The sequence below is a fragment of the Aotus nancymaae genome, unplaced genomic scaffold (assembly GCF_030222135.1).
Source record: "Aotus nancymaae isolate 86718 unplaced genomic scaffold, 86718_ANA_hifiasm-v0.15.2.pri h1tg000018l, whole genome shotgun sequence".
Taxonomy (NCBI): Eukaryota; Metazoa; Chordata; class Mammalia; order Primates; family Aotidae; genus Aotus; species Aotus nancymaae.
This window is the reverse complement of record NW_026988430.1, coordinates 5,516,067-5,542,704: the sequence shown is the minus strand read 5'-3', so window position 1 is coordinate 5,542,704 and position 26,638 is coordinate 5,516,067. Positions and strand designations below refer to the sequence as shown.

Below are 26,638 nucleotides of genomic sequence, written 5' to 3'. Positions count from 1 at the left end.
CCTTTTCAGTGATAATTCAGTTAGGTCAGGAGTGCACCTTTACAGTCGCTTCAGTTCTGTTATTTCTCCTCTTGGACATTTTTTAGGACAGTTAATTTCTAAAAATGCTCATGATGCTGCCCAGATTTGTGAGAGGAGGGTATAATCCTCTGTTGAAATTTCCAGATCTCTGATATTTCTGTTTCCTCTGCTAGTGGCTTACAGATGTTAGGAGTCTCTTTTGCATTTTTAGTTTTACCCATCTGTCTGTTTTTGCTACGTTATAGCATTTTCTTTTTCCACTTTATCGTCTCTTTCCATTTGATAGCCAGTTTCCTTTGGCCTGTTTGTAAGGAGTTGGCCTTCTTGTCATCTTCAGAAGCTGTGTGTAGGCACATTAGGTTCCTGAAACTCTTCCTGTTTTCTGGACTCTGGCGTGGGTTTTAGTCCTCATTTCCTTGTTTTTGTCTGTTGAGGTATGCTTCATGAAGCTTGGCTTCTTTGGCAGATGAGCCCCATGTAATGGGATCTTCAGAGGGGTCATAATGAGTGACAGGGTAGCCTCAAGCATTCTAGCTGCATTCTGCCGCTTCAGTTTCCTGATAGATGTTTGATTGTGTTGTCTGCCTCTTCACACACCTCATCAGCTCTGGCTACCAAATGAAATCCAAGGCCAGGCGCGGTGGCTCACACCTGCAATCCCAACACTTTGAGAGGCCAAGGCAGGAAGATCACTTGATCCCAGGAGTTCAGGACCAGCCTGGGCAACATGACAAAACCCCACCTCTACAAAAACTACAAAATTAGCTGGGCATGGTGGTGGCCTGTGTGTGCCTGTAGTCCCAGCTACTAGGAGGCCGAGGTGGGAAGATCAACGGAATTGAGGAATTCGTGGCTGCAGTGAACCATGATTGCACCACTACACTCCAGCCTGGGAATCACAGTGAGACCCTGTTTCAGAAAAAGAAAAGAAAAGAAAGAAATCCTGATTCCTTTGCTTGGCATTTAAAATTTTGGTCTCCATTTCTGGTTTTGTCTCCCGTTGTGTTCTGTCTGTACTGAAGACATCATGCTCTACCAGCATGTCTGTCCGTTATGTTCTGTCTATACTGAAGACGTCGTGCTCTACAATAATGCCTGTCCATTGTGTTCTGTCTATACTGAAGACTTCGCGCTCTACCAGCATGCCTGTCCATTGTGTTCTGTCTGTGCTGACGGCTGTGCTCTACCAGCATGCCTGTCTGTTGTGTTCTATCTGTGCTGAAGACGTCGTGCTCTACAGCAATGCCTGTCTATTGTGTTCTGTCTATGCTGAAGACGTCGTGCTCTACCAGCATGCCTGTGCTCTCTGGACCTGTGCTTCTGTACTGCTTTGTGCTTGACATGCTTTTTCTCCTATTTTCTTTCAGCAGCTGCATTTCCAAATCTTACCCATCGAAGGGCCAGCTCAGATACTAGTTTCTTGATGATATTTTCTGTTTACCTCATCTGAATGCACCAAGGAATCAGAATTTTGAACTAGAAAGGATTTGAAACTCATCTGGGCCACACCCCTTGTTTTACAGAGGAGAAAATGGATTCCAGTATCACTTGATATCCTTTCTCTCATAAATCCCACAGCCCTATTCTTGTACTTTTCTTTTTTTTTTTGAGACAGAGTTTCGCTCTTGTTACCCAGGCTGGAGTGCAATGGCGTGATCTCGGCTCACCGCAACCTCCGCCTCCTGGGTTCAGGCAATTCTCCTGCCACAGCCTCCTGAGTAGCTGGGATTACAGGCACGCGCCACCATGCCCAGCTAATTCTTTATATTTTTAGTAGAGACGGGGTTTCACCATGTTGACCAGGATGATCTCGATCTCGTGATCCACCCACCTCGGCCTCCCAAAGTGCTGGGATTACAGGCGTGAGCCACCGTGCCCAGCCCTTCTTGTACTTTTCATTTGGCTTTTGGGGTCTCCCTTGACTTTCTAGAGAACAAGTCTCATCCCTTTGATGTGTATAAGCTCCGTGAAGGTGAGAACTATACCTTTGTTATCTTTATATTTCACTACACGTAGTCCACATGCAACAACATTTTATTCAACTGAGCTGGGTGCAATGGCTCATGCTTGTAATCCCAACACTTTGGGAAGACTAGATGGGAGGATTGCTTGAGGTCAGGAGATTGAGACCAGCCTGGGCAACATAGTGATACCCGTCTCTATGAAAAGGTAAAAGAATAAGCTGGGTATGGTGGTACAAGCTTCAGTGAGCTGTAATGGTGACACTGTACTCTGACCCGGGTGACAGAGTGAGACCCCATCTCCAAAAGCAACAGCAAAACCCCACAACATTTTATTCAACTGTATTGAATATTTTGTCTGCTTAAGATTGTTTACTAATTATAAATAAACAACATTTTATCATAAAAACATTTTGATCAGCAACTGGGTGTTCCTTAAAAGTGATTTAAAATTTGTTTTTTTCCTGAATAGTCCCAACTTACTACTATTTGGAATAACAACACTACTGTTCAGTGTGATTCAGCCTACATTTGGAATGGCTCACTAGTAATCTTAAAATACAGGAGTCTTAGATATTTAAAATTTCAAGAATGTGAAAATAGTGAATGATTCATCAGCATTTTTTATTGGATCATGCTGTGTATAATAGATGTATGTCTTGTAGTTATTTATGTTTCAACCTGTAGTTCTGGACTCTTGCAAACTAGCAGTATTGCAGAGTCGGACCCAGAATTAGACAACCTGCTGGACAGTCAGCATTCTCCACCATCCCGTATTAATAGGTTACAGGTTGCCGCAGCCCAGCAGGTCATATTTCAGAGAGCAAGACCACATTTTCAAGAATGTTTAGATAGCATTTCAATCTGTGATGGAATTTTGTATTCGTCTCCTTAGAATCCAGACAGAAAGGAAGCCCAGAAGAAATAATTGCTTTTCCTGTCATGCCTCCATCTGTCTTTTCCAGCAGTTTGTAATGCAAACTGAAGTAGAGGCTTTTTTTCCCCGCTCCGAGGGAGCTCTTGGGTCCTGTCCTTGTCAACTCCTAGGGATGAAAGCCTTGCTCTCCAGCCCTGGCTGGCTGGTGGTTTGCTAAAAGGAGTCTATTAGACTGGCATAGACTTGGTAGAATTACGGATGTTCCAAAATATTGAGTTTTATAGGTCAAGAGGCCCCATGTTCCTGTCCTCCCTGGAACAGAAGAAAAGTTTGCTTTCAGAACTCGTTTCCTGAGCTTCTGAAGCACACTCAGAAGGGAATGGCAATATGGACAGAAGGAGTTTTCCTTTTACAGATTTAATCTTGATTATGTGTAATCAGAACTGATGTGCTGCTTTTTAATTTTATTATTTTTTTTTAGGGACAGGGTCTTGCTCTGTTGCTCTGGAGTGCAGTGGTGCAATCATTGTTCACTGTAACCTTGAACTCCTGGGCCCAAGCGATCCTCCCACCTTAGCCTCCCAGGTAGCTAGGACTACAGGCGTGGGCCACCACACACAGTTATTTTTTATTTTTTGTAGAGATGGGTTCTTGCTGTGTTGCCCAGGCTGGTCTTGAACTTCTGGCCTCAAGTGATCCTCCTGCCTCGGCCTCACAAAGTGCTGAGATATGAGCCACTGTGCCCAGCATAGATGTGCTTCTTAATCTGTAAATAAGGGGAAAGTGTTTACTTCATATTCATGGTGTCTTAAATGACATTTTTAGCAGAAAAGTTCTTTTGGAAAAGCAGTGTTTTTGACTCAAAAATTATTTGGAGATAAGGAATGATTTAAATATTGAAAACATAATTATATAGGTCATTTCTTGAGCTTGAAGTTTCTGAAATACCGGCAGCTTGGTTAACATTCTGCTAAATGTCTGGAGAGTCTTTACTTTTTGACCACCTCCTGTGTGGACCAGCTTGAACTGGTCTAGTCTGTAACCTCTTCTAACCAGACGGTGATGCTCTTACAAAGTTTACATGGCACTGAATCCTGTCCATTTTTCTCTGTTGAAATCATCAGTAAGAAGCTTTAATTAAATGCCCACATGTTTGAAATTTTGTGGGTGAGTCAGTTCAACAAGTACATGATGTGATATGCTATGAAATTTATGCAACTTCCCAGGAATTAAATTGGATGGTTTGAATGTGGGTAGAAAGAGAGGTGAATACAGGAGCAGGTTAGAGGAAGAAAAAGCTGGCAATATGAAATTTCAAGCATGGCCAAATGTTGACCAGTTGTCAGTAAGCTCTCAGAATCATAGGAGAGGTCAGCTACCAAGTTTCTGTCTCTTGAGTGGAGGGCTGCGGCATAACTTTCTTTGATCAGAACATGAGTAAGGTTTGGGAGAAGAGAATTATTACAAGTCATCCCCTCTTACCTGGGGGGATACATTTCAAAACCCCCAGTGGATGCCTGAAACCTAGAGAGGAGCAAGCACTGTATATGCTGTATTTTTTCCTATATGTCCATACCTGTGATACATTTTAGCATACACATCAGGCACAGTAGGAGATTAACCACAATAACTAAAAGCAAAGTAGTACGATGATGACAGTATGCCAGCATTACCGCTTTTGCGATTGGAGCTGAATCCAGTAGCTGAGATGGCTGCTGAGTGACTGAGATGGGCGCTATATTCAGCGTGGCCACACTGGGTGAAGGATGACCCACGACCTGGTCAGGACAGCATTGGGTAGTGCAAGATTTCACCACACTAGTCAGAATGGTGCATAATCTAAAATTGACTAATTGTCTATTTCTGGAATTTTCCATTTAATATTTTTGGACCACAGGTAACTAAAACCTCAGAAAATGAAACTGCTGATAAGGAGGGGGTGCTGTATTGCCATCTCCAGCTCTGCTCACTCCTTCAGTTTGGAAGAAGGTTTATATAATTAGAGTAAAATCTTCCACCCAGTTCAGGAATCCTTTGTATTCCGTCTCTGACATTTCATTATCCTGCAGAAGCTTGGATCCTTTCAGTGATGTGCAGCTGACTATTGTATTGGTCCACAGGACAGACTAATTGGGTTTTCTGTAGCTTTGGTTGTGAGAAACTTCTTTCTTAGACTGAACTGAAATAGTGAAATAGACTTCATTGTAACTTCTCGTTGGTCTTAGTTCTGCCAGCTGGAGGGGTGTAAACCTAATCCCTTTTCCTTATTACAGCTTCTGAAATTGAAAATGGATACTATATTCCTAAGTTTTCCGTTTTCTAGGCTAACCATTCTTAGTTTCTTCATCTTTGTAATGTAATTTCCAGACCCGTTGTCATCCTTGCTCTTGATAGCTGTTTGTCAGCATCCCTCTTGGAATGTGATTCCCAGGAGTAGACCTTCTGTGTGAACATGCACTGAGACAGTTTACTTCCTTGTTCTAGGCGGAGGCCATTAACTTAGAGGCTGGGGTTCGGAGTGTCTGTCAACTCCCTGAAATTAACCATAAATTTTTGTACATCTAGACGTATTTCTGGGAGGAAAACTTACTGATTTTTCTAGATTTCCTAAGGAGTCTGTGACTCTTCCAAAGTTAAGGGCCACCGATTTTAGACACTATTCTTCCATTACCTTGGATTTGGTGAGATTTTTGGCAGCCATATTACATCGTTGGCTTCTATTGAGTTGGCAGTCACCTGAAACCCCCAGGTCAAAAGTTGCAAACAGATGGCCACAGAACTAAGAAAGTCACCTAAATGGCTTAAGCAGGCTAGTATGCATCCAAATACATTTGCCAGGGGAGTGAATGCCCTGTCGTAAGGGGATAGCCACAAATTAATTCTAACCAGTTGTCACATCTGAATGCAGACCTGGAATTGCCAGATCTATCAGTTTTTCAAGAGAAGCCGGAAATCCAGATTTTTATGTGACTCTCACAATTTTTAACTGTTGGCTTAGTGTTTTTCACAAACACTGTGAAGGCCAAACAAAACACATCTGTGGGCCAGTGCTGTCCCAGGTCTCTTTTCATACGAACTTCATTTAAACGTTCTCCACCTCTGTTTATGCAAGAGATTCTTTGAAATTGTCAGACTGTGTATGTCTCAGCTTTCGTTTCATGTTACTAGTTCTGCTTGATTGTTTATCCCATCAAGACATTTGGGAGTTTTGATGACCTCCCCATTTTATCATGAGCAGATTTGCCGGACATGCTTTCTGTGTCTTCATTCAGGTTGTGATGAAAAGGCAGAATGGGGTGGATTCAGAGCCACGTGACATGCCATCAGAGGCTTCCTGTTCTTCCTCCTCACTTCAGTGCATAGTTCCAGACCCAAAAAAACAAAGATTTCTACTTGTCCTTGGGTGTCATCCGGGGCTGTATGTCTTAATCTTTTCATGTCTTGATTTTCATCGAAAAAGGAGATTCTTGGTACTTGGCTTCTTCACTTTTACTTAGAGATATCATAAAGATTTATGAACTAAATCAGGAAAGTACATTGCCTTTCAAGGAGAAAGTGTTTCCTTGCTTTTGCCCCTCAAAATTGGCGTATGATCCAATTCAAGCACTAGAGCAAACATAGGATGGGCTTTGTAACTTACGCCTGTAATCGAAGAACTTTGGGAGGCCAGGAGTTTGAGATAAGCCTGGGCAACATAGCAAGATTCCATCTGTGCTAAAAATTAAAAAAAAAATTAGTCTAGCCAGGCATGTTGCCTCATGTCTGTAATCCCAGCACTTTGGAAGGCAGAGGAGGGCAGATCACCTGAGGTCAGGAGTTCAAGATCAGCCTGGCCAACATGGTGAAACCTGGGCTCTACTAAAAATACAAAAATTAGCCAGATGTGGTGGCATATGCCTATAGTCCCAGATAGGAAGCTGAGGCCAGAGAATTGCTTGAACCTGGGAGGTGGAGGTTGCAGTGAGCTGAGATGGCACCACTGCACTCCAGCTTATGTGGCAGAGTGAGACTCCATCTCAAGAAAAAAAAAAAAAAAAGAAGAAAAAATTAGTCCTACACGGTGGCACAAACCTATAGTCCTGGCTACGCAGGAGTTTGAGATAGGAGGATTGCGTGAACCCAGGAGTTTGAGGTTACAGTGATCTGTGACGACGCCACTGCACTCCAGCCTGGGGACCCTGTCTCAAGTGAAAAAAACCAAAAAACAAAAATAACTGTGCTCTCCAAGACTTACGTGGTAGGACTTCACAGCATAGCATTGATCTTCATTATGTAGAATTTTGAATTTGTCTTGTCGGCTCACTAGAAGGAGAGTTTATGTTCTTATCCTCCATCACTTTAAATTTATTCTTTTTTTTTTTTTTTTTTGGAGACAGGGTCTTGCACTGTCACCCAGGCTGCAGTGCAGTGGCACAGTCTCAGCTCATTGCAACCTCTGCCTCCTGGGTTCAAGTGACTCTCCTGCCTCAGCCTCCCAAATAGCTGGGATTATAAGCATGTGCCACCATGTCCGACTAATTTTTGTATTTTTAGTAGAGATGGGGTTTCTCCACCTTGGCCAGGCTGGTCTCGATCTCCTGACTTTGAGACCTACCCACCTCAGCCTCCCAAAGTGCTGGGATTGCAGGTGTGAGCCACAGCGCCCAGCCTTAAATTTATCCTTTCTCTCATTCTCTTTTGGGAGGAAAATGAAGCCCATTGATAAAAATTGAAGAAAATAAATGGTATTAGTATTAAAGGGACCACAAATAGTTTGGGGAAAAAAAATGGCAATTGCTACTTGGTTCTTCCTACTAAAACATACCAACTAAAGCGGCTGAGCTTTTAAAGTATGGCCTCAAAGTTTCCCATTAGTGGCCAATTATGGCTGGACATTTTTTGTTTCTTTGTAGTTATTTTTTTTTGCACTGTACTTTTCAGTGTATCTGCAAATAACACTAAACTTCAGGAATTGCTGAGGTCTGGGAGTGCAGTCGGGATCTGGGGGGTAGCCCTGGAGTCGGGTTGTTAGGTCAGCCTTTTCTAGGGGCAGAGTTTTGATTCCGGCTCACAGTTATTTCCCAACCAGGATTTCTTACATCTAGTACAGAGGTCATGGTTGGCTTGCCTTTGTCAAGTTGAATCCAATGACTGTTTGTTTTGCCTACTTCTAGAGTGCTGTTGATTGTAGTTGAGGTGGGGACTCATCGAATGTCCATTAATTGTTTAACAATGTAGTGCGACTGGATTTAGTCTCACTACCATTCTTCATCCTGTTTATTGCACACAAGCCTTGTGTGTTAGTCTGCTCTCAGGCTGCTGTGAAGAAATACCCGAGACTGGGTAATTTATAAAGGAAGGAGGTTTAATTGACTCACAGTTTTGCAGGGCTGGGGAGACCTGAAGAAACTTACAGTCATGGTGGAAGGAGAAGCAAACCCTTCCTTCTTCACAAGGTGGCCAGAGAGAGAAGAATGAGAGCTGAGCGAACGGTGAAGCCTCTTGTATACCATCAGATCTTGTGAGAACTTAATGTCACGAGAATAGCATGGGAGAAACCACCCACGATTCAGTTACTTCCCACCAGGTCCCTCCTATGACATGTGGGGTTATGGGAACTACAATTCAAGATGAGATTCGGGTGGGGCACAGCCAAACCACATCACTGTGATAGTGCTTTTTTGGCAGGGAGACAAGTCTGTGGCATATTTGGAACTCTTTGCCACGTGTCCTCTAAAATCCCTCATTTTTAGAAAATCTTTAAGGAATCCAAATAGCTGTCTTTTCCCCACTGTATGTACAATGAAGGACTGGCATTTTATTTGAATTCTCTAAGGATTGGGATAATTAGATGTTTTCAGTAATGTAAGATTGGATGGTAGCCTGATCAAGTGAAAAAAACTTGAGCTTTGAATATAAATTTTGTCTCTGCTGTTGTCTGTGTGACCTTGGACAAGATACTTTTGATCTGTGACATGGAGATAATAATACCTACCTCAGGGTTGTTGGGGGGGGTGGTTAGAATTAATATACTTTATTTTATTTATCTACTTATTTATTTGTTTTTGAGACAGAGTCTTATTTTGTTGCCCAGGCTAGAGTGCAGTGGTGCAATCACAGCTTGCTGCAGCCTCAACCTCCTGAGCTCAAATGGTCCTCTTGCTTCAGCCTCCCAAGTAGCTGGGACCATAGGCACATGCCACCATGCCCATCTAATTTTTTTTTTTTTTTGATACAGAGTCTTGCTGTATCACCCAGGCTGGAGTGCAGTGGCACGATCTCGGCTTACTGCAACCTTCACCTTCTGGGGGTGCGAGCGATTCTCCTTGCCTCAGCCTCCCGAGTAGCTGGGATTACAGACACCCACTACCATGCCTGGCTAATTTTTTATATTTTTAGTAGAGATGGGGTTTCACCATTTTGGCCAAATTGGTCTTGAACTCCTGATTTTAGGTGATCTGCCCACCTTGGCATCCCAAAGTGCTGAGATTACAGGCATGAGTCACCGCGCCCAGCCAATCTAATTTTTAAATGTTTATAGATGAGGTTTCTCTATGTTGCCCAGGCTAATCTCAAACTCCTGGCCTCAAGCAATCCTTCTGCCTCAGCCTCCCAAAGTACTGGGATTTTAAAACACCTTGCACCATGTTGGGCTCACTCATGTTTAGTAAATTGCGTTAACACCAGTGCTGCTGAGTATTGTATCATCCACTGGAATTGAGTGTTTGTTGGGCTCACTCATGTTTAGTTAAAATGACAGTGAGGCCAGTGCTGCTGAGTATTGTATCATCCACTGGAATTAAGTGTTTGTTGGGCTCACTCATGTTTAGTGATGGTGGTGAGACCAGTGCTGCTATTGTATCATCCGCTGGAATTCAGTGTTCCTGGTTATGTGCATCTAGGTATTTGTCAGGTTCCTGTGGCTTTTCTGTCAGCTCCTTTCCATCCCCACTGCTCTGCTTTAAACCAATTCCAGGTTTACTTGCTCTGTATTATCAGAGGCCCCTTGCTACCTTCAGTGTGCCATTCTCCATGAATAGAAATGGCAGCACAGCTTACTGATGGTCCAGAATATTTGTTGTGGCAATAGTGGTGGTAAAGGTTCAATTCTCTTGTCCTGTCTTTAAGAACTCCATTAGACATTTGCCAAGTGTGACGTGCAGTATCACCCGAGTTAAACAAATATTCCACATGACAACAGAATTCATTATTTGTATGGTTTTTGAAATTTGAGACTGCAGGGTTTTTTTTTGCATTTCCAGTTTTTATAATTTCCAAATCCTTTTTTTTGTTTTCTTCTTAGAGATGGGATCTCGCTCTGTCATACAGTCTGGAATGTAGTGGCAGGATCATAGCTCACTCTAGCCTTGAACTCCTGGGCTCACACAATCTTTCCACCTCAAGTAGCTAGGACTTCAGGTGCACACCACTATGCCTGGCTGATTTAAAACATTTTTTGTAGTGATGGAATCTCACTGTGTTGCCCAGGCTGTTTTTGAACTCCTGGCTTCAAGTGATCCTCCCACCTCCACTTCCTGGAGTGCTGGAATTACAGGCCCGAGTCACTGTAGCCAGCCATTTCTCTTCTCTCTCTCTCTCTTTTTTTTTTTTTTTTTTTTTTTGACACACGGTCTCGCTCCAGGGTCATCCAGGCTGGAGTGTGGAGTGTGTAGCTTACTGTCTCAAACTCCTGGCCTCAGACGATCCTCCCACCTCAGACTTCCAAGTAGCCAAGACTATAAGTGCATGTCACCATACCTGGCTGATTTTAAAATTAAATATGTATATATTTTTGTAGTGATAGGGTGCTCCTTCGTTGCTCCAGCTGGTCTTGAACTCTTTGCCTCAAGTGATCCTCCTGCCTTAGCCTCTCGAGTGGCTAGAATTACAGGTGCAAGCCACTGTACCTGTTTCCAAATTTTTCTCAGTAATAGACATGCTTCTTAACTTATAATTAAGAATAAATTCTTATTCTGATAAACCCAGCATAAGGTGAAAATATCGTAAGTTGAAAATGTATTAATACATGTAATTTACTGAACACTTAGCTTAGCCTCCTGTGCCTTAAATGTGCTCAGAACGTTTACATTAGGCTGCAGTCAGGCAAATCCTCTAACACTGAGCCCAGTTTCTAATAAAGTGTTGATTAACTCATGTAACTTACTGAATATGGTACAGAAAGTGAAAAACAGAATGGTTGCGTGGATACGCAAACTATGATTTCTACAGACTGTGTCTCACCATTGTATATAAGAAAATTCTAGGTTGAACAATCCCAAGTTAGGGGGCTGTCGGTATATTATCTTAAAAGAAAAGTGTTTTTTGGATGCCATGCTGTAATGAACAGAGGGAACTGATCCGTGAGTCACTGCAGGGAGCCGTTGCTGCCTGTTCAGCTCTGGTTTCCAGACCCAGGCTCTTGGACCTTCAGTCTTCTTGGCTCTGAGACTCAAAGCCGTGCTCCCTTCTCCACTCCAGCTGTTTGTGATAAGCACATCTGTCTTTTTGTTTCCTCTGTCTCTCATCCCATCCTTAAAACAAGGCAGTTTTTACCCCAAGATCATCAGGCCCTCTCTGTTTATATACATATAGGTATTGGGATCTGTTTTCCTTTATTAGTCTTTTGTTTTCCTTTTTTTTCCTTTTTTTTTTTTTTTTTTTTTGAGACAGAGTCTTGCTTCGTCGCCAGGCGCCAGGCTGGAATGCAGTGGCACAACCTCGGCTCACTGCAACCTCCACCTCCCGGGTTCAAGCAATTCTCCTGCCTCAGCCTCCTGAGTAGCTGGGACTACAGGCGTGTGCCACCACGCCCAGCTAATTTTTGTATTTTTAGTAGAGACAGGGTTTCACCATGTTGCCCAGGATAGTCTCTATCTCTTGACCTTGTGATCCACCCACCTCAGCCTCCCAAAGTGCTGGGATTACAGGTATGAGCCACCACGCCCGGCCTTCCTTTTTTTTTTCTTGAGAGACAGGGTCTCACTCTGTTGTCCAGGCTGGAGTGCAGTAGTGGGATCATAGCTCACTGCAGCCTCAAACTCCCAGGCTCAAGCAGTCCTCCCACCTCACCCTCCCAAGGAGCTGGGACTATGGGTATGTGCCAGTGTACTCAACTATTTTTTTTTTTTTTTTTTTTTTTGGTAGAAGCAGGGTCTCACTATGTTGCCCAAGCTAATCTTGAACTCATGGCCTCAGTGATCCTTCCACCGTGGCCTCCCAAAGTGCTAGGATTACAGGTATGTGCCACCACTCTGGGCCTTCCTTTGTTATCAGTCTTTTCTTGAGAAATGGGTTAAGACGCAATAAATTTGGAAAGTATGCCGTCCTTCACCCTGCTGATGGAGTGGAAGTTAGTACAGTGCCCATAATGTGTCAGATGCATATTTCGTAAATGTTTTCAGACAGTCTGTGGTTTGTCTTTTTATTTTTTAGCAGTCTCTTGAGCTGGTTTTTAACTTCAGTGAAGTACAGTTTATTGGTTAATTTTCCTTTACGATTTGTACTTTTGATAAAAATTCTTTGTCTAATCCAAGATCACAAAACCCTTTTTTTTTTTTTTTGAGGTAGAGACTTGCTCTGTTGCCCAGGCTGGAGTGCAATGGTACGATCTTGGCTCACTGCAACCTCCTCCTCCCGGTTCAAGCTGTTCTCCTGCCTCAGCCTCCCAAGTAGCTGGGATTACAGGTGCCCGCCACCATGCCCAGCTAATTTTTACACTTGATCCTAGCCAAAAGGCTGAGAAGCGATACACCCAGCTAATTTTTGTATTTTTAGTAGAGATGAGGTTTCACCACGTTGGCCAGGCTGGTCTCAAACTCACGACCTCAGGTGATTGCCCACCTTGGCCAAAGTGCTGGAATTACAGGCATGAGCCACCATGCCTGGCCACAAAACATTTTCTTCTGTGTTTTATTTTAGAAGTTTTATTGTTTAGGTTTTATGTTTATTTCTGTGATCCATTTCAAGTAGATTTTTTTATATGGTACAAAATATAAGTTGAGATTCTTATTCCAGTCTCATATGTTGAAAACACAATCTTTTCCACATTGAATTTTCTTGGCACCTTTGTGAAGTATCATTTAACCATAGCTAGCCATGGTGATACATGTCTGTAATCCCAATACCTTGGGAGGCTTACGTGGGAGGATCACTTGAGGCCAGGAGTTTGAGACCAGCCTGAACAACACAGTGAAACCCCATCTCTAAAAACAAAGTTTTAGAAATCAGCTGGGCATGGTGGCACATGCCTGTAGTCCTGGATACTTGAGAGGCTGGGGATATATATGGTTCTCTTTCTGGACTTTCTTTTCCATTTCATCGATTCATGTGTTTATCCTTTGCCAATACCACATGGTCTTGACTGTTGTAGCTTTATAGTAAGTCTTGAAATCATGTAATTAGAGTCTTCTAAGATTGTCCTTTTTCAAAATTGTTTTAGATATTCTAATTTCTTTGCCTTTTCCATATAAAGCATAGGGTCAACTTGTTGATTTTAATTTTATTTATATTTATTTATTTAGATGGAGTTTTGCTCTTGTTGCCAAGCTGGAGTGTAATGGTGTAATCTCACCTCACTGTAACCTCTGCCTGCTGGGTTCAAGCGATTCTCCTGCCTCAGCCTCCCGAATGGCTAGGATTACAGGCACTCGCCACCGCACCCAGCTAGTTTTTTGTATTTTTTAGTAGGGACAGGGTTTTACCATGTTGGCCAGGCTGGTCTGGAACTCCTGACCTCAGGTGATCTGCCTGCCTTGGCCTCCCAAAGCACTGGGATTACAGGCGTGAGCCACTGCACCTGGCCAACTTGTTGATTAAAAAAAAAAAAAAATCTCTGGGACTTTGATTGGGATTGCGTTGAATCTGTAGATCAATTCAGGGAGAATTCACATCTTTACAATATTAAATCTTCCAATCTGTGAACATGGAATCTTTCTTCGTATATTTAAGTCTTTAGTTTCTCTCAACAGTGTGTTTTAGTTTTTAGTATATAGATCGGGCTCATATTTTGCTAGATTTATACTAAATATTTTATGTTTTTTGGTGTTATTATAAATAGTATCTCTTAAAAACTTAAAATTTCCATTTGTCCCTTGCTAGTTATAGAAATGTAATTGATATTTATTTATTTATTTTTATATTTTTGAGACAGAATCTTGCTCTTTTGTCAGATTGGAGTACAGTGGCATGATCTCGGCTCACTGCAACCTCCATCTCCCTGATTCAAGCAATTCCCCTGCCTCAGCCTCTTGAGTAGCTGGGATTACCGGCATGTGCCTGGCTAATTTTTTGTATTTTTAGTAGGGACAGGGTTTTACCATGGCCAGGATGGTCTCGATCTTCTGACCTCATGATCCGCCCGCCTTGGCCTCCCCAAAGTGCTGGAGTTTCAGGTGTGAGCCCCACACCCGGCCTATTTTTATTTATTGACCTTAAATTGTGCAGCTTTGCTGAACTCACTTGTTAGTTTCAGGAATTTTTGTTTTGTAGGCTTTTGGGATTTTTAAGAAGTAGATAATCATCTTACCTCTGAATAAAGACAGTTTTACTTTTTGCCTTATTACTCTAGATAGGACCAACAGTATGATATGGAATAAAATTGGCGAGAGTGACTATTTTGCTTTGTTTCCGTGATAGAGTTGTCTTTAAAGCTACCATCTTGCTAATTTTCTGTTTGTCGTTGTACTTCCTTGTTAGATTTTTCTGTTTTTTTAAGTGGTTGTCGTAGGTTCACAGTATGCATCTTTATGACAGTGCTGTTGTCACTAATATCACAGTGACAAGATTATGTCACTTCCCAGGTAAGAGTCTTAGAGTAGACTTCCAGTTCCTTCCTCTCATGCTTTGTCCATTCTGCCACGTCCTGTGTCTTCTTTTTAGATAATATGAACACCATCACTCTTTCTAGTTTTGCTTTTTAGAGTGATTAAAAGTCAGAAAATTTTGATATTTACTTTTATTGTTTGTCATTTTTCAAATTTCTAAATTTATTTTATATTTTTTAGAGATGGGGTCTTACCGTGTTGCCCAAGCTGGCCTCAAACTCCTTGGCTCAAGGGATCTTCCTGCCTCAGCCTGCTGAGTGGCTGAGACTACTGGTGTGTGGCACCACACCCAGCTATTTTATTTTATATTTTAGGAAATAAATTGTATTGTGTATATTTAAGGTGTATCACTTATTATAGGATATGTATAGACAGTAAAATGGTCTACAGAGAAGCAAATTCATGTATTTGTTACCTCACATAGTTACCATTTTTATCTCCTTAGATCCAAGTTTTTTCTGTACCATATTCCTTCTGCCTGATGCACTTCCTTTAGTATTTCTTACAGCACAGGTCTGCTGGCAGTAAATGCTCTCAGCTTTTCTTTGCTTGAAAAGTTTTAAGTTTGCTTTTATTTTTTAAAAATATTTTTGTTTTGTATAGGACTCTAGATCGGCAGTTTTGTTGTTTTATTATGTTTTTAGTACTTTAAAAATGTCTGCCTTCTAGCTTGCCTTGTTTCTGAGGAGACGTCAAGTCTGTAGTCATTTTTATTTTTTTTTTAATTTATTTTTATGTATTTATTTATTTTTTGAGACAGAGTCTCGCTCTGTCACCCACGCTGGAGTCCAGTGGTGGGATCTCAGCCCACTGCCACCTGTGCTTCCCAGGTTCAAGCAATTCTCCTGCCTCAGCCTCCTGAGTAGCTGAGATTACAGGCACACGCCAAGACACCCAGCTAATTTTTGTAATTTTAGTAGAGGTAGGGCTTCACCATGTTGGCCAGGGTGGTCTCAGATGCCTGACCTCAGGTGATCCACCCTCCTCGCCCTCCCAAAGTGCTCGGATTACAGGTGTGAGCCACCGGCCCGGCCCCAGTCTGTCGTCATTTTTATCTTTCTCCTCTGTGTTTAATGTGTGTCATCCGTACCCTGGCTGTATTCAAGACTGTATCTTTCATTTTGTTTCTAGCAATTTTACTATGATGTGTCTGGTGTCTGGTGTTGTCTTCGTTTTTTTGAAGTTATTCTGCTTGGGATCTCAGCACTTGGGTCAGTGGTTTAATGCCTTTCACTTAAAAAAAAATTCTCAGTCATTGTCTCTTCAGATGTTTCTACTCTGTTCTCCCTTGTTCCTGGAACTCTACTGACACATCTTTTAGAACTTGTAATTCTGTCCTGCAGGTGTTGGGGTTTCTTTTCTTTTTTTCTCTTTATGTTTCAGTTGGGGACTTTCTATTGACCTTAAGTTCACTGATCCTTTTCCTTTTTTTGCTGTGTCAAGTGTGATGAGGCTGTTGAAGGAATTCTTCAGCTCTGACGCTGTGTCTTTTTTTCTAGCATTTCCATTTGACTCTTTCTTAAGAATTTCCTGCTCTCTGCTGCAATTCCTCCTCTGCTCATGCATGTAAAACACATTTTCTGCCAGATTCTTTAACATATTATTCATTGATACTCTAAAATCCCCTCCTCTGTAACCTATCCAGTAGTTATAACAAATGGCTCTTCTTCGAGACAGGTTCTGTTGATTGCTTTGTCTCTTAACCGTGGGTTGTTTTTCCTTTCTTCCTTTTCTACTTTTCTTTTTTGGCATATATGTGTCTTAAAGTTTTTTATTGAATGCCAGACATTTTGTGTAGAAGAGGAGAGAGAGTGTCCCCATTTTTTTCTTGTGTACATCCAGTGAAGGTCTTGGAAGAGGGCCTGAGAGTGGGTGCAGACCGCCTGTGTTTATGCTTCCCAGGGCTTCTACACTGTTGCCCTAGCCCACACTGGGCCTTTGGTAACTTGTTCAACACTTCAGTGAAGCCCTTCTCACTGGCTCATGTGGCATCCCTGTCTTCCCTATATATCCTTCTACTTGTGAGACAGTTCTAGCCTCTCTTTCCTTGAGGAGCGCGTTCCTTCTTGGAATTCAGGATACTTGGTTGTCTTTAGCTCTCTGCTGGGTTTAAGAAAAGTTGTGGTTTTTAGTTTCGTTTTTCCTCATTGTTAGTGTAAGAGCAACATTCTTTCTGGCTTCCTTCATCCTAGGCAGAAACACAGCTGATCAGTGGGTTTTAATGCAGCTAGTATGACAAGTTCATTAAGGAAATTTCAAATTCTTCATCGCAACTAATCTTCAAGATCCTACCCTTTCTTAGTTTTAGTGTAGTTTAAAGAGGATTATCAGCCATGTGCGGTGGCTCATGCCTGTAATCCCAGCACTTAGGTTGGCCGAGGCGGGCGTATCATGAGGTCAGGAGATCAAGACCATCATGGCCAACATGGTGAAACCCCTGTCTCTACTAAAAATACAAAAAAATTAGCTGGGCGTGGTGGTGCATGCCTGTAGTCCCAGCTACTTGGGAGGCTGAGGCGAGAGAATTGCTTAAACCCTGGAGGTGGAGATTGCAGTGAGCCGAGATTGCCTCACTGCACTACAGCCTGGGCGACAGAGCAAGACTTCATCTCAAAAAAAAAAAAAAAGGATTATCAGGAAGTACCTGAAAAGGGCTGCTGTGTTTATTTTGTTATATTAATAATACCTGAATAGACTAAGAGATGGGTATGAAAATATTTTTTCATTTTCTAATTATGTATATCTATGTGAAGCCAGAGTTTCTTCATATTTGCAACCAAAACAACATATCACAATATAGGACTGTGGGTGTCTCCCCACAATTCCTACGTTGGAACTTAATCCCTATTGTGATAGTATTTAGAAGTGGGGCCTTTGGGAGGTGATGAAGGGGTCTATCCTCATCGGTGAGATTAGGGTCCTTATAAGAGACTTTTGAAGGATGACTGTTGGCCCCTTCTCCATGTGAGAACACACAGAAGATGCCGTCTGTGCCCTCATCAGGCACCACATCTTGGGTATAAAAATATTTCTTTCTTTTCTAACTACATATATCTATGTAAAGCCAGATTTTCTCCGTATTTTCAACCAAAACAACATATTACAACAGACTCAATACAGAAGCACGTATGAGAGTCCAGCTGGTGTTTATCAAGCAGACACTAGAGATACTTGCAGAGACACACCAGCAGTGCCATTCTTCTCAAGAAATTGGTTTTGTCTGGGGGAAAGATAGTTACTTTTCAAAAAACATGTTATTGATGCTAACATGTAATTGTCATTTGAAAGTGGATTAATAGATACACATTTTTTATTTAAACTTCTCAGTTTTAATATTCAACATTGGTATACATCAGTAGATACAATCCACATAAACCCTTTCAGTAAATTTCCAAGGGTATGAACAGATTCTGAGATTAAAAAGGTTTAGAAATGCTCTTGAGTAATGTTTAGTATCAGGTAAGAGTGGAGATGGCAGGCAATTTGTTCTTGATTTTAGTGACAGCCACTTTTTGTAGTAGGTTTGTTCGTTTGCTCACTCAGTGCGTATTTAGCGAGTGCCTGCTGTGTGCTGGACACTGTTGTAAGCATTTGAAATAACACGGTGAGCAAAGCAGAAGAGCTTTCTCTCCCAGAGTGGACACCAAGTGTAACGTTGTCTTGTTTCCCGATTCTTTGACTGTCAAGGTGTAATAATCACAATCTTGGTCACTAAACACTTTTGCCAGAAAATAGATGTTGAATTTTATCATATGCCTTCTCAGCATCTACTGAATATGGTCATAGGGCTTTATCATTTTGTTGATTTGCTTCAGGTTTTTGTCCTTTTTAAAATATTTAACCTTTCTTAAATGCCTGCTGGGTCATCCTGTATTGTCTTTGTAATATGTTGTTAAATTCTGGTATTTTTATCTGGGATTTTGGTTCATGTTAAAAAATGAAATTAGTTTGACATTTTCTTCTTTTTGGTTGTCATTGTTAGATTTTGCATTGGGTTTATGTCAGCTTTATAAAACAAACTGAGATGCTTCCCATTTTTTGCAGCCCACAGAGACCGTTTAAATAGTAAATTGTTTCTGAGACTTCAGGCTGTAGATAATATACCCTGACATCTTACCCTGAAGTCTCCCAAACAATTTATGCATTATCAAAGTCAAGTACCTTTTGGGAGACTTGCTCCTTGGCAGCCTTTTCTGTTATTTCTATGGTATATTTATATATTTCACTTCTTCTGAGTTGATTTTAGTAAGTACTTATTCTTGAAAATAATTTTACTCTGATTTTTTTTTTTTTTTTTTTTTGGAGACAGAATTTCGCTCTTGTTACCCAGGCTGGAGTGCAATGGCGCGATCTCGGCTCACCGCAACCTCCGCCTCCTGGGTTCAGGCAATTCTCCTGCCTCAGCCTCCTGAGTAGCTGGGATTACAGGCATGCGCCACCATGCCCAGCTAATTTTTTGTATTTTTAGTAGAGACGGGGTTTCACCATGTTCACCAGGATGGTCTCGATCTCTTGACCTTGTGATCCACCCGCCTCAGCCTCCCAAAGGGCTGGGATTACAGGCTTGAGCCACCGCGCCCGGCCCACTCTGATGTTTTAAGTTTTTTCATCCTTTCCAATTCTCTGTTTATATTCTCCTTCCGTTCTTAATGTTGTATTTTCTCTTCCCCCAACCCCAATCCCAGATTAAACTAGCCAGAATTTCTTTAGGCCTTCTCAGAGGACTTGCACTTAGATTTATTCATCAGTTCTACTCTTTTCCCATTTCAGTTCATTACGCTCTTCTTCCATCTCTGTTGTCTTTACGTTTCTTTTACTTCTCATTATGTAAGAAGAGCACTTACAGGTTTGTCTTTTCTCTGAATGTTACTTTGGCCATATCTCCTGAGTATTAAAAATGAATTTTTAATAGCCAGGTGTGGTGGCTCACACCTGTAATACCAGCGCTTTGGGAGGCCGAGGCAGGCAGATCACCTGAGGTCAGGAGTTTGAGACCAGCCTGGCCAACGTGGTGAAAACCTGTCTCTAATAAAAATACAAAAATTAGCCCAGCATGGTGGCGGGCGTTTGTAATCCCAGATCCCAGGGAGGCTGAGTCGGGAGAATCACTTGAGCCTGGGCAGCAGAGGTTGCAGTGAGCTGAGATGGCACCACTGCACTCCAGCCTGGGCAAAAGAGCAAGATTCTGTCTAAAAAAAAAAAAAAAAAAATTATTAGGGGTTTTTCTTTTTCTTTTCTCTTCTCTTTTTTTTCTTTCCTTTTCTTTTTTTTTTTTTTGAGACAGAGTCTCACTCTGTCACCCAGACTGGAGTGCAGTGGCGTGATCTTGGCTCACTACAACCTCCACCTCTCGGGTTCAAGTGGTTCTTCTACCTCAGCCTTCTGAGTAGCTGGGATTATAGGCATATGTCACCACTCCTGGCTAATTTTTGTATTTTTAGTAGAGACAGGATTTCACTATGTTGGCTAGGCTGGTCTGGAACTCCTGACCTCAAGTGATCTACCTGCCTCAGCCTCCCAAAGTGCTAGGATTACAGGAGTGAGCCACTGTGCCCAGCTGTTGTTGTTATTTTTTAAATTGTCTTAAATTTTTTTTTTTTTTTGGCAAAGATGGAGGTCTCACTATGTTGCTCAGGCTGGTCTCAAACTCTTGAACTCAAGCAGTTCTCTCGCCTTGGCCTCCCAAAGTGTGGGGATTACAGGCATGAGCCACTGTACCCAGCTTAAAACAGTCTTTGAACTAAGTTTTATTTCACCTAAGACCAAAGAGTTAATACTGATTTTTTTTTCTTTCTCTCTCTTTCTTCCTTCCTTTCCCCTTCCTCCCTCCCTCCCTTCCTTCTTGCCTTTTTTCTTTCCCCTCCCTCCCTCCCTGCCTCTCTCCTCTCCCTCCCTTCCTTCCTTCCTTCCCTTCTCTCTCTCTGTCTCTCTTTCTTTCTTTCTTTTACCCCTTCCCTTCCTTTCTCTTCCCTTTCCCATCCTTTCCTGTTCTTACCCTTCTGCAGTGGCACAATCTCGGCTCACTGCAACCTCCGCCTCCCGGGTTCACGCGATTCTCCTCCCTCAGCCTCCCAAGTAGCTGGGATTACAGGTGTGTGCCACCTCACCCAGCTAATTTTTTTATTTTTAGTAAAGATGGGGTTTTGCTATGTTGGCCAGGCTAGTCTCAAACTCCTGACCTCAGGTAATCAGCCTGTCTCATTCAGCCTCTCAAAGTGCTGGGATTACAGGTGTGAACCACTGCATCTGTTTTTTTTTCTTTTTTGAGACAGGGTCTTGCTCTGTCACCTAGGCTTGAGTGCAGTGAAGAAATCATGGCTCACTGCAGCCTTGACCTCCCAGGCTAAAGTAATCCTCCCACCTCAGTCTCCTGAGTAGTTTGGACTACAGAGGTGTGACACCACGCCTGGCTAATTTTTTTTGTATTTTTTGTAGAAATGTGGTTTTGCTGTGTTGCCCAGACTGGTCTTGAACTCCTGGGTTCAAGCAATCCTCCTGCCTCAGCCTTTCAAAAGTTGGGATTACAGGTGTGAGCCACCATACCTGGCCTGTTTTTTTTTTTTTCCCCCGGCAAGTAGCTTGATGTAATTGATGATTCTTTTAAAAATTTTATTAAATTTCATTTTAGTAAATATAACCTTTTTTGATTATTTTATATAACTATATTTTAACAGCATTAGTGAGCTATATAATTCACATATGATTCATTTGTTTAAAGTATATTGTTCAGTGGTTTTTGATACTACATTTTTAAAAATTGTGTAACTATATATATAAAATATACATTTTAACTTTTTTTTATTATTTTGAGACGGAGTCTCACTTTGTCACACAGGCTGGAGTACAGTGGCGTGATCTCGGCTTACTGCAACCTTCGCCTCCCAGGTTCAAGTGATTCTTCTGCCTCAGCCTCCTGAGTAGCTGAGACTACAGGTGCCCACCACCACACCCAGCTAATATTTTGTGTTTTTAGTAGAGATGGGGTTTCAACCTGTTAAGCCAGGATGGTCTTGATCTCCTGACCTCATGATCCACCCACCTCAGCCTCCTAAAGTGCTGTGATTACAGGCGTGAGCCACCTCGCCTGGCCTATTTTAACATTTTTAAGTATATAATTAGTGGTATTAATTACATTCATAATGTTGTACAACCACCACTATTTCTATAAATTTCTGAAATGTATTCATTACCCCAAATAGAAACTCTGTAACCATTAAGTAGTTACTTTCCCTGCTCACTTTCCTCAACCTCCTATAACCTCTATTTTACTTTCTGTCTCTGAATTTGCCTATTCTGAGTACTGTATTGAACCTTTTGTATCTGGTGTATTTCACTTGTGTTGTCTTCAGGGTTCATGTGTATTGTGGCATGTATCAGAACTTTCTTCCCTTTTCCATCTGAGTAATACCCGGTGGTGCAGGGAGACCATGTTGTATGTATCCACGGACACTTGGATTGTTCCCACCGTTTGGCCGTTGTGAACAGTGCTGCTGTGAGTACTGGCATATAAATACCTGTTTTAGTTATCTGCTTCAGTTCCTGTTGGTGTGTTCCTAGGAGTGGAATTGCTGGGTCACATGGCAATTTTTAATCATTTGAATATTTAATTCTTTAGAAACATTTTTCCATATTGTTCTGAACTTAATGTAGATTCATTTTTTCCATAGACTCAGGTGCATTAACCCAAGTGTTCTTTCTGTTTTGTCTTCATTTAATTAATATAGACAGTGTGTTTCTGATTAGCTAGTGAATCTTAAGCTTTTGTATGCACTGCCTAACAACGGAGATGTTCTCTCCTGCAGAAATAAAACCACCCTGGTTTTTTTCTTCTATTTGGTTAACTAGTCCAGCAGCTGGACTGCTTCCTTCCTGACCTTAGAAATGCCAGGTCCCACTTTACTACAACATGATTATTGAAAATAGTTTTAGAAAAATAATGTGCCAAGAAGGAACATTGAAGGTGATTCTTCTTCTGAGCCATCTCTGTATAAATGGCAGTCTTCAGGAGCCAAGAAGGAAGGTCAAGCATAACTTGCCATCTGCTAATTTCCATGTTAGAGGCTGTCACAAGTTTAAACTAGACTCTCTACATCTCCAGAGGAAAATGCCATTTATCACTACTGTAACTGCTCTGGCTAGTACCCAGGTCACTCTTGCTTTTGATTGCTGGTAGTTAGAAATTGTATAAGGAAAATTCCATCCTCAGTTTGAGATTGTGCATTAGAAGAATTGCAGTATTACTGTCGACAGATCAAAGCCTGCTGGATCTCAGGGCTGTGATACAAGAAGTTCCTCAGATATGTTTATGCGGTGGATGGGAATTAGAAATTCTGTCTTCCTGTAAGGACTTGACCTCCTTTTTCCTCTTCCCTCTTCCATCCGTGGAAACAGTATATAGAAGAGCACAGATTCAGTGTGTGGTTGTTCCATCAGCATTTCCATGTGTAACTCTCCTTTTTCTAGAGTCTGTATTATAACTAGAAAGTTTCCTTTGCTCCAACTTGGACTCCAAGGTCTCCTCTAGAAGGAGATTAGTTTTGTAAAACCGAAGATAATTCATCTGTCTTGGCTTGGTGTTTTGTAGTTGTCTGGATTAAAGCTCTAAAATACATAAGAAACTTGTTGACCTCCATATATTATTGGATCCCATGCCAAGGTTTCTAATTTCCGTTTCCATATAGTATTGTAGACTCTCTGAACAGATGCTGTGTTCATTTCTAGGTATTGTATGTGATACCTGGAATATGGATGTTAGGCAAAATAATAGTGCCACTTTCATAATGACCCCAATTTGGAGGGGGTCATTTCTTACAGAGATACACTTAGTACCAAGTAAAGTTTTTCTTTTTTTTTTTTTTTTGAGATGGAGTCTCGCTCTGTTGCCCAAGATGGAAGTGCGATCTTAGCTCACTGCAACCTCCGCCTCCCAGGTTCAAGTGATTCTGATGCCTCAGCCTCCTCAGTGGCTGGGATTACAAGTGCCCGCCATCACACCCAGCTAATTTTTGTATGTTTGATAGAGAAAGGGTTTCACCCTGTTGACCAGGCTGGTCTTGAACACCCAACCTGAGGTGATCCGTCTGGCTCGGCCTCCCAAAGTGCTGTCATTATAGACATGAGCCACTGCGCCCAGCCCCAAGTAAATTTGATGATTCAAATGCTGTCTTTAAAGCAGGAGAAGAGGTGAATTCTGAGGGGTCTTTACCCCATCTCAGACCAAATTATTAACTCCTGTCTCCTTGTTACACTTGAGCTTTTCTTGTTTCTAGTCACAAGGAAACGGTCAGGCAGACAGATACTCTTGTTCCTGTGGTAACAGTGTTATTATGGGTTAGGCCGAGTGCTACTTCTTTTTTTTTGTTTGTTTTTTCTTGGCCAAGTGCTACTTCTAATAAGTCAGATATTTACACTTTTTTTCCATTGAAACTTGGAGATTCTAGTCTTTAGAGATTTCTGGTAACTGAAGTAGTGTCTTGTGGGCAGGTTCTAGGACCGTTTGTCAGCCGTGAAATTTTCCAGATCTCTGTAATTAAGAATATACTTTTGCAAGGATGATCTGTCTTTCTTGATCCGTTCACTATAAGCAAAGACACATTTTGAGTTGCTTTTGCAGAACGTAACATTTGAGTCATTTGTCTTGATCTGTTTAATTTTATCACACTATGTTTACCTTGCAAAATAGTGCTGCATATATTGCTTTGCTTGATTCACGTCTTTACAAAGACATGTAAGTTGGTCCATGTAGATGCTTTCTCCTCACTTGACAGATGAAGAGAGGGGCTCACGTAAGTTCTTGGCTTGCCCAGCATCACACCAAGTGAGTCAAACACCGATCCAGATGTTCTCATTCGCAGTGTGCTGCTCACTTGTCCATGCTACATTCTCTTTAAACAGTGACAAACACTTAAAAGCAGATTTGGGAGCCACTTGTTTTTCTGTGGAGCCTGGAAAGTTAACTGACTCATCAGGAAATCTGAATAATGGCAGTGACCATGGTGTCATTAGCCAGCTTGGTTCCTCTCAGTGTGGTGAAGAAACCAGACTGAGAGAAGAACTCAAGATTGAAGAGAGCTCTGCATGTACTGCACCCGTGCTGCTGAAAATATAGAAACCAATGAGGCCCTGAAGAGAAGAAGTGAACCAGGAAGAGAGAAAAATCAGGCAGATGAGTCCCCACAGCCTGAAGGGCATTTGGTACAGAAGGTATCTCAAAAAGTCAGCTGAGGGAACAGCCAGATGTCATTGCAAAAGGGTGTTTTCTCCTGAATGAAGACTTGTAATATAGATGAGAGTTATTAAGTGACTAAAATTAGAAGTAATAATAAGATAGGGGGAATTAGAATGAAGCCAGTAACCTCAGACTTGGCAACTGGAAGTCTTGACTATTTGGTAAAAGTAGTCCTTTGTTCAACTTGGACAAGCTGTTCCTTTTAATGTGCCGCATTTCCAAAAATACTGAATTTCTTTACCTTTCATTCAACAAAAGCAGCAGAAACTTTTGCTTAAACATTTCCTTTTCTTTGGCCACTTGGAGTTGTTGCTTGAAATGCTCTCATCCTCAGGGGTTACCTTTCATCAGAGGAAGCTGTGCGTGAACACATTTGCCTCTCAACTATTTCAGGGCTAACTTGTTTTAAGTTAGGGGTGATAACAGATATAGGCAGAACTTTAAAATGTAAATGTTTAGTCTTATTGGGCACTGCTGAATTTGTTTTCCAGTCTCATCTTGTAATTTTAGCTTCTGGCTTGTCTCCTAAAAGTAAAAATGAGCTCTTTAGTTCACGTTTTCAGTGGATCTGGTTTGCAGAAATCGTAAATAAAAGTAACTTGCATGGAACAGAACATTTTAACAAATAGGGTGAGAATGACTCCCTTTGCTCTTTATAGTCCTTTGGTTTTGCTTCACAAACTTGGAAATAAATCTGTGCTTTAAATACAGTCTTTTTATCCTCCAGGTTTCTGAATGGGCTGTGGAAGACTTTGTGTAAACATCAGTGATTCTCATCTGATGGGTGCCATCTGGCGTTTGACCAGGGTGGTCCTGGTTGTGTTCTCAGATGCGTAGGGAAGCACGGAGCTGTAGACGTGCCGTGAGAGTCTGCAGCGTCTGCTACTGTTGAGCACTGTTGTGGGGAGCGGGCTGCACTGTGACTATTGCTGAGGCTGCGTGAAGCGTCTCTGTTTCTGCTGGGGATGCCCTGTTTCCATAGCAGCAACTCTCAGTGGTGGCAGGTGGTCAGCAGTAACAGAAGAAGAGACTTTCTCCAAACAGAGGCTACCTAACCCTTGGTGTCCACTGCAGTAGATATCGTGAGGGCTTTCATTTAGGGCTTATCAGATGTGGCAGCACTCTTCAGTGTTCCTGCAGTGTTCCTGCTCTCTAGAGGAGCCCCTTGCTTTCCAGATGATGCTGCCTTTCTTTCTTCTTCACTCTTTGTATCATTTTTATCTGACAGGTGTTTATATTTCAGACATGTATTCCTCAAAAGCTGTTGAAAGACACATCCCCTATCTAGTGACCTTTTTTCCCTCAGTATCTAGCACAGTACATGTAATAGGCATTCACTTTTTAATTGAATGAATGAATAAAAGACTTAGATTTTTTCCTGGAGAATGTCTCATTTTCAACATGGTTTGAAGATTCCATCCTCTTAATCCGTGAGCCATTCTTCCGACATCTCTACCTGTAGTCCAGCCTCTTCCCCTTCCTGGGGAACCTAGCTGCTCTCTAACTCAGTTTCACATCTTGGGGCTCCCACCACCTGCAAGAGATAAACTCTTTTTCCCCATTCTAATTCTGTAAAAATCACAGGAAAACTCTGGTCCAGTGAGGTCCCATCTTGGGAGTGATTAGTTCTGTTTTTAATCCACGTACAGCTTGAAATGGAAAAGTAGCCACCTTTTTATTTTATTTTATTATTATTTTTGAGACGGAGTCTTGCTCTCTTGCCCAGGCTGGAGTGCAGTGGTGCGACCTT

The 26,638-nt window shown here is 41.8% G+C and overlaps 1 protein-coding gene across 3 annotated transcripts in view; it reads left to right on the top strand.

The window, feature by feature from the left end:
* The window catches only part of VPS53 (VPS53 subunit of GARP complex), a 172,080-nt gene that overhangs the window by 16,647 nt on the left and 128,795 nt on the right, over positions 1-26,638 (top strand). The gene's annotated exons all lie outside the window — the stretch shown is intronic.